This window comes from Acomys minous (assembly GCF_964271855.1).
Source record: "Acomys minous genome assembly, chromosome: 4".
Classification (NCBI taxonomy): domain Eukaryota; kingdom Metazoa; phylum Chordata; class Mammalia; order Rodentia; family Muridae; genus Acomys; species Acomys minous.
In genome coordinates, this window is record NC_140486.1 from 17,700,100 (window position 1) to 17,717,321 (window position 17,222).

At 41.2% G+C, this 17,222-nt stretch overlaps 1 long non-coding RNA gene across 1 annotated transcript; it reads right to left on the reverse strand.

Annotated features, from left to right (window-relative positions):
* Window positions 1-1,839: 1,839 nt before the first annotated feature.
* On the reverse strand, window positions 1,840-16,850 carry LOC311596053. Its single transcript, XR_014778685.1, has 2 exons — window positions 16,588-16,850; window positions 1,840-3,346 (listed from the first exon to the last, which is right to left on the reverse strand). It is a non-coding gene; the product is annotated as an uncharacterized lncRNA (long non-coding RNA).
* Between the last annotated feature and the right edge of the window lie 372 nt (window positions 16,851-17,222).

Sequence of the window (17,222 nt, forward strand, 5' to 3'; positions counted from 1 at the left end):
GCCCTCCTGAATCAATTATTAATCAATAAAATGACCCACAGGCTTGCATACAGGCCAGTCTGATGGAGGCATGTTCTCAGTTGTGGTTTCTTCTTCTCAAATGACTTGAACTTGTATCAAGTTGACAAGAAACTAAGCCAGGGCAGGGCGAAGGGGGATGGGGCAGCTGGTCTACTTTCACTGGTCCAGAACCCCTTGTCCCTCGTATCTTCTGTCTGGTTATTCCACATCCAACTCTGAGACCTGTTACTAATCTTTCTCGGTGTTTCGGACCTTGTCATGTTAATCTTTAACCTTCCTGCTAACCATAGCCTCTGCTCTCACTATGTCAAATGGGAGCAACTTGCAGTTTTCCCAAGGGACCTTATCACTTAATCATTTACTTCTATCACATGGTACCTGATTCAGAGAGAAAGCCTCTTCATTAGGCTCCTTAGTCCAAACCAGAAGCTATTGCTTTTTAAAGATATGCTAAAAATGCTACAGGTTCAGGGTAAAGTATAAACTAGCCAAACAGAAAACAAAGGATTTCGTGCCTGATTTAAAAAATAATCAAAAAAAAAAAAAAAGAAGAAAGAAAGAAAGAAAGAAAGAAAAACAAATGTGTATGCATATAATTTTTCATATTTTTTATTAATTTATTCATATTACATCTCAATTGTTAGCCCATCCCTTGTATACTCCCATTTCTCCCTCCCTCCCTCCCATTTTACCCCAACTCCCCTCCCCTATGGCTATGACTGAGGGGGACCTCCTCCCCCTGTATATGCTCATAGGGTATCAAGTCTCTTTTTGATAACCTGCTATCCTTCCTCTGAGTGCCACCAGGTCTCCCCCTCCAGGGGAAGTGGTCAAAAATAGGGCACCAGAGTTCGTGTGAAAGTAAGACCCCACTCTTCACTCAACTGTGAAGAATGTCCTGTCCATTGGCTAGATCTGGGTAGGGGTCTGAGGTTTACAGCACGTATTGTTCTTGGCTGGTGCCATAGTTTGAGCAGGAGGAAGCAAATAAGTTTAAATCAAGTGAGCAGAAACACAAGTACAGATATTCAAATTTGGGATAGTTGTTTAAAAGTAGAGTGTAGTTTCGTGGGCCTATGTTATGCCATTTATCCTATACAGCTTATAGGGGATAATGGACACTCTGGGTTAAAGCTGTTGCAGAAACATCATAGGGGTCATATAATCAAATGTTCCAGAGTTAGATTTGAGGTCTGTTTTTAATGAAATAAAAAAAAAACAGTTACATGTTTCTCAGGGCACCAAAATATTGTCTATTCTTAGTCTACCTAATCCACGTGCTACTCGGTTTTTGAGAGCACACAGTTTAAAAGGTGTTGTATTGGTTCCGCGTCCTCGCCAGGTATCTGAGGAACCCTTCTCAGCTGCCAGGCAGGCCCGGCAACAGGCACTAGGGATACACTAGTGAAATTAAAGACCGGGGATGGGGGGGAGGGGGGTGGAAAGTTGTGAGCTGGAAAGAGACAAAGTTACTTAATCACAATAAAGCGCAGCAGGAGGGTGGGTGGAAATTCCTGCCGGCAGAGGAGCACCAAGTACAAACACTGGGAAGTCTGTGGGGAGTGGAGCCCTGGGCTCCTAAGGAGAGCTTCTGTGAACAAAGTGGGCTCTACAGAGAGACAGCGGAGGGGGTGCGGGGAGGTCATGCACAGGTTTTGCTAAATGAAAAGTGCCGTGGTGAAATCCAACCAACCCCCATCCCCACCGCTTCTTCTGTAGGTCTGATGTTTCAGTTGACATCTCTTCACTAGAGGTTTGCCTGTTCTCGCTTGTGCAGAAAAACATGGTTCCAGATTCAATCCACCGGGTTTCTGACCCTTTGCTTAGTTTTTTAAGGTTATTTATTTAATTGTCTAACGTATTTTTATTGTAACAAACACTGTTTTGCCAACATTGCCTATTCAGTGGCATTTCACAATCTGGTTTAAAAGAAAAATAAAACGCTTTAAATGGAAAGAGAAAAGAAAAAGGAAAACGAAAGGTGCCGCGGAACAGGTGGTGGTGAAGGAAGCGCGAGCGATCTTTCCAGCTCTGGGTGTGCAACAGGAGTGAGCAGATGGAGAAACCAGGGAGCACAGAGAGGGGTTTGCACAAACAGCAAACCAGGCTTTGGGCTGGGGGGTGGGGGCAGGGAACAAGTTCTCCACTTTTCCCTCTGCCACAGGCAGGAGCTCTGTTTTACTGAGGTGTAGTTTCTGATTAAGTGTCACCTCTCTTCCCAGCATTTACAAGCATCCTTGCCCAGCCCTTATTTCCTTGTTGAGACGTCTGCCTTAGAATTTTACCGAAGTCTAGGCTAGTCTGGGGCTCCTGGGATCAAGCCTTTCTCCCCTCAGAGCGCTGTGGATTGAGTACAGGTGTTCAGCATTTGTCCCTGCCAGGCGTGGAGATCGAATGTCAGAACATTCTGGTGTTTTGCAGGCAGGATTATGGTTCAAAACCACTGTTTGATATATCAAGTGTTGTCTCCTGAAACCTAAGGATGCCTTTCCTTTTTCTGGCAGCATGTTCTTTATACTTTTGATGTTACCCCTCAGCATTCACTTTTGGATAATGTTACAAGCAGCAGAAATTTTAGAAATATCAGTCATTTCCTAAATGATTTTCTGTGACTCAGAACTCACCTTTTCGTGTTTTCACTTGCTTTTCAGATAATTAATTCTTCTTAGTTGGAACTGTTCAGTACGAGATTGCTCTGTAGTCATTCCAAGTAGATGGTTATTTAAAAAAAAAATCTTTATTTATACCGTGTGCACTTGAAAGTGTCATTAGGCCTTTGACATGCCTTGCCAACAGCATTTTGTTTTCGTTGGAAATTAGGTGAACAGTAGTTGTGCCAGCTCAGTGAATCATAAGGCCTGCTAATTAGCGCTGGAGGCTGTCTTTTTGGTTACCCTCCCACTCTTATGTAATGTTCTTACCCTCTGAGCTCAAGGAGGGAGGGAAAGTGTTGATTTTTTTGTCCTCACTTTGCATAGATCCACTCTTTGGCAAAAGTAGCATTGTTTTCAATATTATCATTCTTCTTTTGTTGTTTGTTACATCCGAAGATACAATTGGAGGGAATATGCTAGTCCACAAAGTGCATAGATTTCACAATCAAGTCTCATCACCCAGAAGTTAGGTTTCAGTCCCTGAATTTGTTCTTTTTGTTTGTTTTTTTCCAAAACAAAATATAACAGTGTGTTTTGTTTTGTTTTGTTTTAAATTACCTTTTTTCTATTAGCTTAACCTTCTCTTTACTTGGTAAACAAAAAGGAAACGTTGAACGGAACAGATAGTTTTTCAGGGCGACAGCTGGTGTTTTTAGTTCTTGCCTGTACACCTGGGAAATGGAACACAGAGTCATTAAAACTCTATTGTTTAAAGACTGGGCCAGATTTCATACCCAATCTTAGATTTATCTTTGGATTTTTTTCCCCTCCTAAAATAGACCAGCGAGATCATTGACACTGAAAGAAAAGCTACATCTCAAAATTTGGTCCCAACTTTACAGTGGTTGTGTGCCTCCTCGATGAGTGATAAAAATGGCGTCTCCCTAGGATTGTGGAAAGTGCATTACCACCCAATGTGTAAGTAAAACAAAGAGCATGTAAGTCAGGTCTTGAGCAACTTTACTTTTAATAAGTTTAGGCTATTTCTCTAGCCACCGAAGAAGTTATTGTCTTAACTGGAAGATCAGGCACTCTCCAGCGGAGACGTGATAACAGTTGCCTGCCTCTAGGCATTAACTATTGTTTCATCTTCTGCAGAGCCTGAAAGTCTGTGCTCCATGTAGAGATGGGAACTGCTGTGATTCAGCAATTTTATTTGTCCCTATCTAATGCAGACACGTTGGCTGGCAATAGTCACTACCAAACTCTATCTCCCTAGCCCACCTCTATTGCAAGAAATAGAAAATATGAAAATTTCTCTCCATAGCTTACATCAGCACCTTAGAAGAGAAGTAGACATACCTGTAGGAAAGTGTTTACCTCTTTGCTTAAAATAAGACATGGCATGATGGCATCGCCTCTTTCTTGTCTTGCTGAAGTAACATAGACATGATTTCTGATATGTGTTTCATGTGTGATTAACATGTAATTTGCACCCTCGTTGACTGTGAAAGCCATGCTATGGTTCAGGCAGTTCTATAGTGTGAGCCCTTGTGTGGGAGACTGCAAGATTAAAGGAAGCAGTCAGGGAGAAGTGGGGCTAGAAAAAAAAAAAAGAATGTGGTTAGGAGTTGTTAGCAGATAGGCTGGGTGCAGTGGCACACGCCTTTAATCTCAGCACTTGGAAGGCAGAGGCAGGCGAATTGCTGTGAGTTCGAGGCCAGCCTGCTCTACAAAGTGAGTCTAGGACAGCCAAGTCTACATAGAGAAACCCAGTCTCAAAAAGCCAAAAAAAGAGTTGTTAGCAGAACAGGAAAAGTTTTCCTTCACCTCCCTAGTAGGAGCAAAAATGTTTCAATAAACTTTTTTTTTAAATATAATTTATTTATTATTATTTTGTGTGCAATGATGTTTTGCCTGCACGTATGTCTATGGGTGTCAGATCTTGGAGTTACAGACAGTTGTGAGCTGCCACGTAGGTGCTGGGAATTGAACGTGGGTCCTCTGGAAGGGCAGTTGGTACTTAACCACTGAGCCATCTCTCCAACCCCACTCCCCAATAAACCTTCTATGTTTCATCTCTTACCTCTTAGTTTGGCACATTGAAAACTGTAGTGAAAGTTTTGGTTTCTTCAAAACCCAGTGATATTATGTGTTTGTTTAATCCCAAGTGTGAGATATGGGGCTGCTTTTAGTTTGTCCACAACTGATAACGGCCTCTTGCAGCACAGAGAGGGGCGTGGTCTTAAATATCAGAGCCCAGAGAGACAGAGAGACAGAGACAGAGACAGAGACAGAGGCAGAGAGACAGAGAGAAGAGAGAGAAGAGAGAGCACTTCAAGGAGACAGTCAGAGGAGAAAGAAGGCTTCTGGTTCATTATGCTGCTGTGTTGGCTGTTTGCTGTTTGCTGGTTTTCTGGTTAGCTGGACTAAGATAGGAATTGCCCCCAGAGAACTAAGTCTAAAGAGGTCTACATCCCTGTCCCTTCTAACCTTCTTTCCTTCCTACCTAGGTGTGAGGGGGTGGGGGCAGGGGGAGTTAGAAGGGAGGTAAAGACATAAGAAACCAAAATAAAATAGATTAAAAAGTAGTGCTTACAGAAAACTCAAACTTCAGAGACTGTGGTAATAAAAATGACCTTTGAATTTGATTTTGTCACAGCAATTGACCTCACAGAAGACCCCCCTGACTGATACCTTTACAAGTGAGTTACACAATGGGCTTTTTCTTTCCAATGATAAATTGTCCCCTTTTAAAGTTATAACATACATTTACAATAGAATACAACCACATTGTTTCACCACACAAGTTTTATCTAATTAGCAAAAAAAGCTGTGATGCTTTAAGTCATGATGTCAGAAGGGACATATGTCAACATAACACATGAGTGTTAAAGTTTTTCCATGAGTAGATCAAGGAACTCCAGAGTACACTGAACATAAACTTCACTATTATTCCACTGGGCACGGGTAGCAGGCCAGAACCTACACTGGTGGTAGACTGCTGATGGCATGTGAAGTCTGACACCAGTGATTTGGTTCCCAGGAAGAGAAAAGCTACTATAATCTAAAACCAAAAACTGGCTTAACTTGATTACTATTTATGTAATAATTTTTTAAACTTTATATAAATGTATTCAGGTTTTATAAGTAATAAGAGTCATAAAAATAATGCACATACTTAAACAACATGAGAATAATCATTTAACAAAATTAAGGAAAGGAGTCTTCAATAATTTATCATTTTTCTTATAAAAGTAATATATATCAGCTGGGTGTGGTGGCTCATGGCTTTAATCCCAGCACTTGAAAAGCAGAGGCAGGCAGATTGCTAAGTCCAAGGCCAGCCTGGTCTACAAAGCAAGTCCAAGACAGCCAAGGCTACACAGAGACCCTGTCTCAAGAAAACAAAACAAAACAAAAACAAAAACAAAAAAAGAAGTTAATATTTTTCTCTTGTGATCCTTATGTTTTAATTTTTTTCTCTTTTGAAAATATAATTAAATTATTTCCCCTTTCCCTTTCCTCCCTCCAAACTCTACCATTTGGCCCTCTTGCTCTTTTTAAAATTTATGACTTCTTAGTCTTTAATTGTCGATATGTATATCTATAAGTGTGTATATACATGCACATATTCCTAAATATGTTCCTAAACACATAAATACAACCTGCCCAGTCTATACGGCATTACTTGTGTGCACGTTTTCTCAGGGCTGACCATTTGGTAATGCGTATCCAATTGGTGTGCTCTTCTGTGGGGAAGACAGTCTCTCCCATTCTCAGTGTTTCTTAGTTGCCTATAGCTCTTTGTGTAGGACAAAGGCGCCATAAGGTTTTCCCCACCCAAGTTACTCTGCCTGTTGGTGTTGTCCTTGTTCAGACTGTGTTTAGGCTGCCATATTGGTGAGACTTCCTGGGTTCTGACATTTCTAGGAGACACAAGTTCACAGCCAACTCCCTGATTCCTCTGGCTCTTACAATCCTCACTCCCTGCCTTCTGCAGTGACTCCTGAATCTTAGGTGTAAGTGTTGTAGCTATAGCTGGGACTGGGCCCCAGAACTTTTGGAGTTCTAGCTTTATGACTGGTTGTAGTTTTCTGTAATGGTCTGCATCTGCTGCAGAAAGGTTTTCTTGATGAGGAGTGAGGACTACACTTATCTGTGAGTGAAAGGACACATATCTGGAATGTGGTTTTGGATTGTGCTGGTTTAGTAAAATGGCAGTTGTAGGTTCTTCTCCAAGACCCATGACTTCACTAATTCCTGGTAGTTGGCAAGTTTTCCAATACCAGACATTCTTTCTCTCTTGTTGAGCTGGTCTTACGTCCAATTAGGGAACTGTTTGTTATTGCCAAGGTATGTATACCACTACTACACACTTAAAGTCGTAGTGTTGTTATAATTCTTAGACGTCATAGCTGGGTAGAACTATTTCTTCCTTCCCTCCTTTGGAAGCTTGCGTGGCTCCTTCTGATACCATGAAAGCTAGTCCTCAGGAAGCAGACTCTTGGGTCAGTACCATCTCAGGAGCATCTGCACCCTGTGTCTGAAATACATGGTATCTTCAGCAATAGTGACTTACTTTCCATCTCTTGAGAGTGACCAATGCCAAGAGCAATAGGCTATAATGTTTGGGGGACGGCAGTTTCCTGGGCAATTTCAAACAACAAATCAAAAGAACACTTCTCATACCTGGTACTGCCGTCTTTGTTACATGGTCTATGGCTTTGGGCAGAGAGCATTGTCAGCCCAGACAGGAAATTTTCATTTAAAGTAAGTATGTGCTGCCAGGTGGTGGTAGCACACAACTTTAATCCCAGCACTCTGGAGGCAGAGGCAAGCAGATCTCTGTGAGTTCAAGACCAGCCTGGTCTACAGAGTGAGACTAAGTCAGCCAACACCACACAGAGAAACTCTGTCTTGAAAACCAGATGCCGCCCCCCTCCCCTCAAAAGACACATGTGAATTTGTACACTAACATACATGTATTATAGGTATTTTTAGGGTAAGTCGTTTTTAGCTTTAGTTAAGTAGTAAGGCCTCTTATGAGTTTTTCACACATCCTACTATGATGTTACTCTGCAATTGCCCCAGGTTATGTACTCAGATCTGAAGATTTGGAGCTAAGAACCATAAATAAGAAAAAGGACATACAAAGGTTGTCTTTCTGGGTCTGGGTTACTTCACTCAATGTGCTCCATTCATTTGCCTGAGATTTTTACGATTTCATGCTTCTTTATAGTTATGTTTATTCCTGGATATTTTAATTTCCTCAAAGCTGTCCTGAATGAAAGTGTGTCTATGATCAAATTCCCTGTAGCACTGATTTGTGAAAGTGACTTCTGTATCCTGCCACTACTGTATTTGTTTGTCATTTCCGGAAGTTTTCTGACAATTTTTGGGATCTCTTGGTCATAATATCACATCATCTGCAAACAGGGGTAGTTTGACTTCTGTTTTTACTACTTGTGTCTTTTACTATCCTTCTCTTCCTTGTTCTCCAGCTAGCGCTATCAGCAGGGTGTTGAAATGGAATGGGGACAGTGCACTGTCTCATTCTTGATTTCAGTGGGACTGTTTCATGTTCTTTTTCCATTTAGGATGATGTGCACTGTGACTTTCTTACATATAACCATATTAGGTTGAGTTAGGCTCCCTGTTGTGCTACTTTCTCTAGAACTTTCACCATGACGTCATATTGAATTTTGTCAGAGAGTTCTTCATCACCTATTGAGATCGTAATGTGATGTTTGTCTTTTCACCAATTTATGTGAGTATTTTTTAAAAATTTGGTTTCTAAGACATATTTTGGCACCCCTTTTCAACTGCTTTTCAGACAATTGCTTTCCAGTTGTCTTTTGATACCATATTTCTGGGAATACTTGGTCCCCAGTTGGAAGAACTGCTTGGAAAGGACTAGGAGGTGTGGCCTTGTTGGAGATATGCCATTGGGGATGGGCTTTGAGACTTCAAAATACTGTCCTGTTCCCAGTGTGCCCTCTCTGCCTCCCGCTTGCAGTTTGAGATGTGAGCTCTTAGCTCCTGTTCCAGCCACCAATTGCTTTCTAAGTCCACACCATCATGGACTCTAATCCTTAAAACCATAAGCCCTAAAGAAACTCTTTCTTTTATAAGTTGCTCTGGTTGTGGTGTTTTAGTAGAACAATAGAAAAGTGACTACTGCACACCTTCTCACTAAATCTGGCAGGAGCTGGCTCTTGCCTTCTAACAAGCTCATGGATTAAACAGCTGTGGAAAGATGACACTACTGGGAGTTCCCTATAGCAATGTCCCATACACACTCAGTGAGTACTGCTGCCTGAAGTCTCCAACAAATGCTAGGACTGCGGGCATACATCTATCCCTCCTGAATCATAAATATAATTAAGCATTAAGGAAATTAAAAATAAGACATCCAAAATATGTTTCTTTTTTTTTTTTTAAGTTATGTCAGAAGGTTAGATGTAACACACTATGAGAGCTGCATGGGATGGTCATTGAATTGCAAAGCTTAGTGGATTAATTTACTTTATTAGGACTATACTGTCTATAGTCTCTTTGTCTCTTTTAACTGTTGTTATATTGTCCAGACTAATGAAAGAACAAATGAACTGGGCGAGTGGATCAAAATGTCAGAAAGGATGATAAGAAAGAAGGGGCTGAACTACAAAAGATACTTTCTTTTCTTTCCCAAATTCATCATTCCCTGTGTCTTCATGGCTACAAGTCACTGGGACCATGTAGTCAAGAAAGAGCTCAGGAAAAGAGTGGAAAGTCATTTCCACCAACAGTAGTGTCACTTGTGAGAGCTGGAAAATGCCCCTTTGAATGTTACATCTCAAAATCTTATATAAGAATGTTTGGGTGAGAAGTTTGGGAAGTATTCAGATGAATTAAGACTGATAATAAACAGATAAAATATTTGACCTCATAAAATAAAGATAAGATGCTGCCATGATATCTCAATAACTTTTTCATTTGAGTTGGGGGTCTCTCTACATCACCCTGGCTGTCCTGGAACTCATTACATTACATAGAACAAGCTGGCCCTTGAACTCACAGAGATCCACCTGCCTCTACCTCCTATGTTTTAGGATTAAAGGTGTGTGCCACCACACTCAATAATTCAGTAAAGTAAAGCCTGTTTGGGGAAAGTTGTTAATGCATTTTAAAAAATATTTTTAAATATTTTAAAAATATATGATTTCATTTGAGTCTAGTTTTTGCCTAATTTTGCTCTAACATGAAATCATTGCTGATGTAAAAAAATCTCTGAACACAATTTGAAAACAAGAACCTCTTAAGATTACCATGACAATGTGAAATTGTTCTTGGTCCAAAATAAATAAATAAATAAAATTTAGGTATGGTGAGATAGGTCACTGGGTAAAGGAGCTTGCTGACAAGTCTGATGACCTGAGTCCAATCCTCAGCTCCCACATGGTAGAAAGATCTACCACACACAGGACAAACACACACACACACACACACACACACACACACACACACACACACACATACACACACACCAAATAAAACATAATGAAGAGAAGACATTGCATTTTAGATTATATGCTTTTAAATCCTTCAAGTCTGACCAGCTTTTAGGTGGGAAGCTAAACTAGAGAGTCATGGACCACATTTGGAGGAAGAAGAAAGAGGGAAAGTGGCCCATTTACTTTTAGGAAGACTTTGATACATAAGGAAGTTGGCTGCCTATTTCAATGATGCTACAGGAAATCACATCCCAAGGCTCTTAGAGGTTTTGAAGGGACATCAGTGATAATTACAAAGAACACTAGGGAAAAAAAATAAAGACCTTCATTAACTTCAGGGTGAAGGAAAATAACTATAATCGTGGTCATAATTTTAGAGTAGTCTACAATGCATGGTAATATTTGAATGTTTTAACTAAAAATTAGGAAGGTGAACCTAGGGCAAAGAGCACAGCTAAAGAAGCAGACAGTGCTGCCCCTAGAGAGTGGAGCAGAGGGCTGGGCCAGGAACCGTATGTTTTCTTTAGACTTACTTATTTAACTTGTTAAGAAGAGCACATGCTTCTAATAGCTTACTCAAAATACCATAATTGGTGTATGTGTACAGAAAAACGCTGACAATCCCAGAATGTGGGAGAGCACGGCAGGAGAGGATCAAGAGGACAAGGAGTCACAGTCGGCCTCGGATACACAGTGAGTCTAAGGTTGTCTAAGGAGTCTAAGCCTAGGTTGTATGAGACTTCCTAAAAATAAAACAGAAATGGAGGGAGTGAGGGAGGAAGGGAGGGAGGGAGAGAGGGAGGGAGAGAAGGAGGGAGGTAGAGAGGTCAAAATATGACTTATCTTGTATTCTAATTCACGATTTCATGAAATGAAAGATAATCACCCTTTTCCCCCAATGTTTATTATATGCCAGCCATTGGACTGGGTGTTTTTCATGCATTGTGTTTAATTCTCACTGAGCCATATAGAAGGCATTGTTGTCCTCAGGTTACAGGTAAAGACTGTAGGTAACCAGATGTTAAATCACCTGCTTAGAGACTCCACAACTGGTGATAAGAAAGCTAGAGCGAAGCCATATAAGTCCAGCTGGTTTTGAAACCTGAGCCCTTTGGGTTACACATCCTCGGGAAAAGCAGCCCTTCTGTGTTTATAAGTCTTTTTATGCCTTGCACATGCTAACGGAGTATTCCCTGTGTGGGCTCTAGGAACTTGTCAGGGCCTTATTTTCGGTTCATCACTTACAACATCCTTTAGGTTGCTAGCAGGTAATTTCAAAGGACTCTAGTTGCAAAAACAGTGCCTAGCCATAACTCTGAATTGTGGATGCTTTTTGGTTGTTTCCATTTCATTTGTTTGCTTAGCACTGACTGCTGGCTCCTGTCTGTTGACGTTTGATACCTCAGTGTGGGGGAAGGAAAAGCAACGTTTGATGAGCCAGTAGTGAAACTGCTGCCCCTGGAGTGGGCAAAGCTTGCTCTTTCAGACCCTCATCCTTCCTTAGCCCATCAGGAAGGAGCCATGCCAACTCAGGAGAGTCAGGAGGATAACAGCGGGCGAAAAGTTCACACATTTTTGGGGAAATGTTTTTAAAGATATCAGCAGAAGTGTTTCTAAAATATATCTAAGCATGAAATTTTTCTATAGCAAGTATATGTATGAAGAAATAATTTTGTGTATCTGATAACAATAAAAAAAGAAGTCATGGTTTAAAAAAAAAGTGTTTTAGGTTTTTTCATTTTGTTTTGTTTTGTTTTGTTTTTCTAGACGGAATTTCTCTGTATAGTCCTAGAACCTGCCCTGTAGACCAGGCTGGCCTTGAACTCAGAGATCTGCCTCCCTCTACCTCCTTCCCCTCCCCCCAAGTGCTGGGATTAAAGACATTCGCAACCACTGCCTAGTTAAACATATTTTTAAAAAGATGGACTGGCATTACAGGTCTGTGAACTTAACTACTTGGAAGGCTGAAGAAGGAGACTGCAAGTCCAAGGCCAGCCTGGGCCATGTAGTGAGAGCTTCTCATAAACAGAGAAGTAGAAAGAAGGTTAGAAGATAAACCAGGGACAGAACGCTTCCCTAAAGTGCACAAGACCCTACTTTCTTTCTTTTTTTTTCTTTTTTCTTTCTTTATTTTTATTATTTATTTTATTTTTGGTTTTTTGAGACAGAGTTTCTCTGTGTAGCCTAGCATGTCCTAGACTCACTTTGTAGATCAGGCTGGCCTCGAACTCACAGCAATCTGCCTGCCTCTGCCTCCCGAGTGCTGGGATTAAAGGCATGCACCACCACGCCTGGGAAGACCCTACTTTCAATCCCCATTACAAGGAAAATAAATCACATTTTAAAGCATATAAACGTAAACACTTTTAAAACTATTTATGATAAAGCCAGGCACACTAAGAATAATCTACCTTTTGTTACCTTAAATCCAACTATTCAGGGACTTTAATTATGTATGTGAAAATATATATAACTGTCTTATTTTGAATAATCACAGGAGTGACAGCCTATCAACTTTGTCACTAGTTAGAAGTAACTTAAAAGGGAGTAGGGGACTGGAAAGATGACTCAGTCAGTAAAATGTCAGGCAAATATGAAGACCTAAAGATAGTTCAGATTCCCAGAACCCACATAAAAAGCCAGTGTGATGACTTATTGTCTGTAATCCCAGTAACCAAGAAGGCAGAGACGGGAGAACCTTGGGCTTCATTGGATGGCCAGCTGTCTTAGTTATAAAGGAAGTTTTGGTTTCTTTGTAAACTCAGGTGTGTTATGTAAATACGCTTTTGTTTTAATCCCAGGTGTGGGATTTCAGTTTCAGCCTCAGTTTGTCCACAGCTGAGAGCTGTCTCAATGCAGGGTGTGGCTTTTCCCACTGGTAAGGCCTTTCTCCTGTGGGCACGGAGAGGGGCTTGTGGTATTGGCGTGTGGTGTGTAGCAGTTTGAAGAGCCCAGAGATTGACGCTGTGCCAGTTGGGAGCAGATGGAGAGATACGCTTTGGGGTGCAGCAGCTTGGAGGAGACTGCTGATGATGAAGATTGGTATAGCCCCAAAGACCCTCCGACCCTAAACAGCTGGGAAAAGCAAAGGGGCCCTATCTCCCCACTAACCTGCTCTCTTCTATGTAGGGTTGGGAGGTTGGAAGGGAAGTTGAGGCCTAAACACCCCAAATAGAGTTTAAAAAAAAGAGTGCTACATTTAATCAAAGTTCTCTTGTAGTGAAGAGACGTCATGACCACAGCAGCTCTTATATAATTGGGGCTGGCTCACACCCGGAGGTTCAGTCCACTGTTGCTGTGGTGGGGAAGCACTGTGTGCAGACATGGTGCTGGAGTGGGTGCTGAGGGTTCTATATCCGAAAGCTCAAAGCCTACCCCCAGTGATACACTTCCTCCTACAAGGCCACACCTCCTAACTGCACTACTCCTAGCTACCAAGTGTTCAAACCCATAAGCCTATGCGGCAAATCTGTGAAGTCCAAGTGAGATAAGGCTCTGCCCCAAAAATTTATATGGAAAGTACTTGAGGAATACACTTCTGGCACACACACACACACACACACACACACACACACAGAGGAACCTGGACTTGGTCGTTCATGCCTATACTCTCAGCACTCAGGAGGCAGGAAGATCACAAGTTAAGGCTAGCTCCCTACCAATTAGGCATGGTGAGACCTTGTTTAAAGGTAATATTGAAAAATGAATAAATAATACATACAAATATAAATAACACCCAAATAAATAAATACCTATAACCTGAAAGGGGTCTGGCATATAGAGCAGTATTTGCCTAGCCTGCACCGAGGCTCTGTCCACACTGAAAAGAGAGGAGTATGCAGGCTCATATGTTTAATTTAATTAATTAATGGTTTTTTTAGAGACAAGGTTTCTCTGTGTAGCCTTGGCTATCCTAGACTTGCTTTGTAGACCAGGCTGGCCTCGAACTCACAGCGATCCTCCTGCCTCTGCCTCCCGGGTGCTGGGATTAAAGGTGTGTGCCACCACGCCCATCATTAATTAATTACTTTTTTGAGACATGGTCTTTTATAGCCCCGGCCGTCCTGCCACTTGTTATGTGGACCATGTTGTCCCCAATGAAATGCGCAGAGATCTATCTACTTGTGGTCACGGATCTTTATAGGATCACCTTATAGATTCTGACTTTTCTACCATCTCAACAGATAGGTTAGGATTTCTCATACTGTGTTGCTGATTATTGATTCTTTTGACTCAGTGTTTTTCTCCTCTCAATGCCAGCCTGTTTTTTTGCATGTCTGAACACATAAAATGGGGTGGCAATAAAATGTTGTTACAACATGTATGCTCAATTGTGAAATGTCATATCTGCTGTGTGTGTGTGTGTGTGTGTGTGTGTGTGTGTTCAAGCAAAAGCTGTGCAAGAACAAAGACTTAAGAGCATATTGAGTGGGACACTTAACAGCTGTATCTTTAACACATGGGAATTTCAACGTGGAGTAAAGTTAGTTGGAAATTAATGATTCTCTCTAGGCAAATAAGTGTTTCTATCCTCTCAAGCTTCTGCATTAGTTTAATAAAAGAGTATACTCACTTTTTAATGGTTAGTCATGTTTTAAAAATTACCATTTGAGGAGGCTGGAGAAATGGCTCAGTAGTTAAGAGTGCCTGCTTCTCTCATATAGGACCCAGTTCCCAGCACCTGACAAGCGCCTATAGCTAGTTCCAGAGGATCCAACACTCTCTTCTGACCTCCACAGCATTTTTGTACACACACACACACACCACTTGAGGTCTGAAGGCTTAGCTTGGTGGTGGAGCACTCGCCTAGCATACCTGATGTCCTGAGCACCATAAACAAAACATTTAAAACAGCCTCTTTGTATGAATTTAGGCTTTAACTTCAGTAAAACAATAACGAGAGGAGCATAGTGGCAATGGCTTTGATCCCAGCACTCGGGAGGCAGGGGCAGGCAGATTTCTGTGAGTTTGATGCCAGCTTGGTCTGCATAGTGAGTTCCAAGACAGCCAGAGCAACATGGTGAGACCCGGTCTCATAAGGACAATAACAACAACAACTAATAATGAAAATAGGAAAGGGCGTTAAAGCTGAGATAGCACTGGCCATCATGGGCAGCTCCCATTAGACAAGCCCTGCAGTCTGTCATCGCCACTGCTCTCTAATTACATTATGTCTTCCTGTTAGCAAGGACTAAAAGGTAAACTCACACCGGGCGGTGGTGGCACATGCCTTTAATCCCAGCACTCAGGAGGCAGATCGCTATGAGTTCGAGGCCAGCCTGATCTACAAAGTGAATCCAGGACAGCCAAGACTAACACAGAGAGATCCTGTCTTGAACAACAAAACAAAACAAAAAACAAAAGTAAACTCACAAACTGGCCAAAAGATTCTGCTTCAATCTATAGCAACAGTGGTGATTCAGATAGGTGTTTCAAGTAAGATTTTGCCCGGTAAAAAAGAAATAGATTGTTTTAAATGCTGCTTGAAACACACACACACACACACACACACACACACACACACACACACATCCACGCACACAAAAAAAATGTTAAGAAATCCACCTCTGTGGCATGCCACTATGTCTAGAAAATTCTAGTGTAACTAGTAATTAACTTCCTTTGCTGGGACTTACAGACCCATGTTATAATTTTTCTGTTTAACTTTTAACAGGATTTACCCATCTGGTTATATCACTTTCAAAACAGACAATTGCCTACCCAGAACTTGAAGATTATAGGTTGTTGGGTGTGGTGAGTGTTTCCATGAGTTGAAGGAAAGCCTGAACTGTAGGTCTAGACCCCTTTTCAAAAAAAGGGAAACAACAAGAAACAAAAAACAACAATTACAGGCTGTCACTGAAAGACAAATTGTATCCAGTCATTGTACACCAAAGTTGACATGCTGCCCTATGTGGAAATGCCTTTAGACAGGATGGGAATAGGAAAAAAAATTACTGTATTTAAAGAAAGGTTAAAGATGTCTTGTTTCTCTTATTTCTATCCATTATATTGCATTTTTAATGCAACATAACTCATTGAGACAAACAAGTCCTTTTCTGAAATAGTCTAAAGAAATTGTGAACAAATAGCAAACTGTTGGCTTTGAAACAAATTAATATATACAGGCATCAATAAAACACATTAAGCACATTTTTCTTAAGATAATAAAAAGAACATTGAGCATCCATATTAGCAATGACTTAAAACTTAAAACATAATGTTCATGATTTTAAACACTGGATAATCATTGTTCAGAATTCTAGCTATACAACTGATTCAACACTCACAACAACAAAGGAGTGTTCGATACCATTCAATCTGTAGTTAACCAAACAAGACAACATTTAGTAATAATAATTCTTTGAATTGACCTAGAAATCAGACATAAATACAAAGTACAAAAATCTATCTTGTTAGGGGGAGCAGTTACCATGTATCCAAACCTCTAGAAGAACTCAAAGGATAAAGCTCACATCTCATCACTTCTCAGCTGAGCCTGTAGCCAGAGGGTGCAAGAAGCAACAAACAGCTCCATATGAGCAGCTCAGCAGAAAAACAGATTAGCAGCGTTGATTGTCTGCCTGTGGTGCACTGTAGTGTCAGCAGCTAAGTGAGCTGGGCTCCTTGAGAAGCAAAGTCTTCCATTAACACATCTTTAAAGCGTCCTTTCCTTTTTGTCAGCCAAAACTTTTTGTGGAAAGCTGAGCATTTCCAGAGGTTATTTCTGTCCATTATCTTTGTGAAACCCACTGAGCATGCTCCAAAATGTTCCCATCCACCACCAGAACTGTCGGGAGATGTGGGCGTGGTTTCCAGGTGTGATCATCCATGCCTGTGCGTGTGGGAGCCGGCAGCATACACTGCCTTCTTCCATAGTCCTCTATCTTATTTATGTATTTATGTTTTCTTACTTACTACTTACTTATTTTTGAAATTTGGTCTCTCATTGAACCTGGAGCCTTCCATTTTGTGTAGCCTGGCCAGCCAGTGGATTTCTAAGATCCACTTGTCTCTGTCCCCAGCACCTGATTTCACAGATGCATTATGGGTGATAGGCATCTGAACTCAGGCTCTCATGCTGGTGTTAGCGAGCGCTTTACCCACCAAG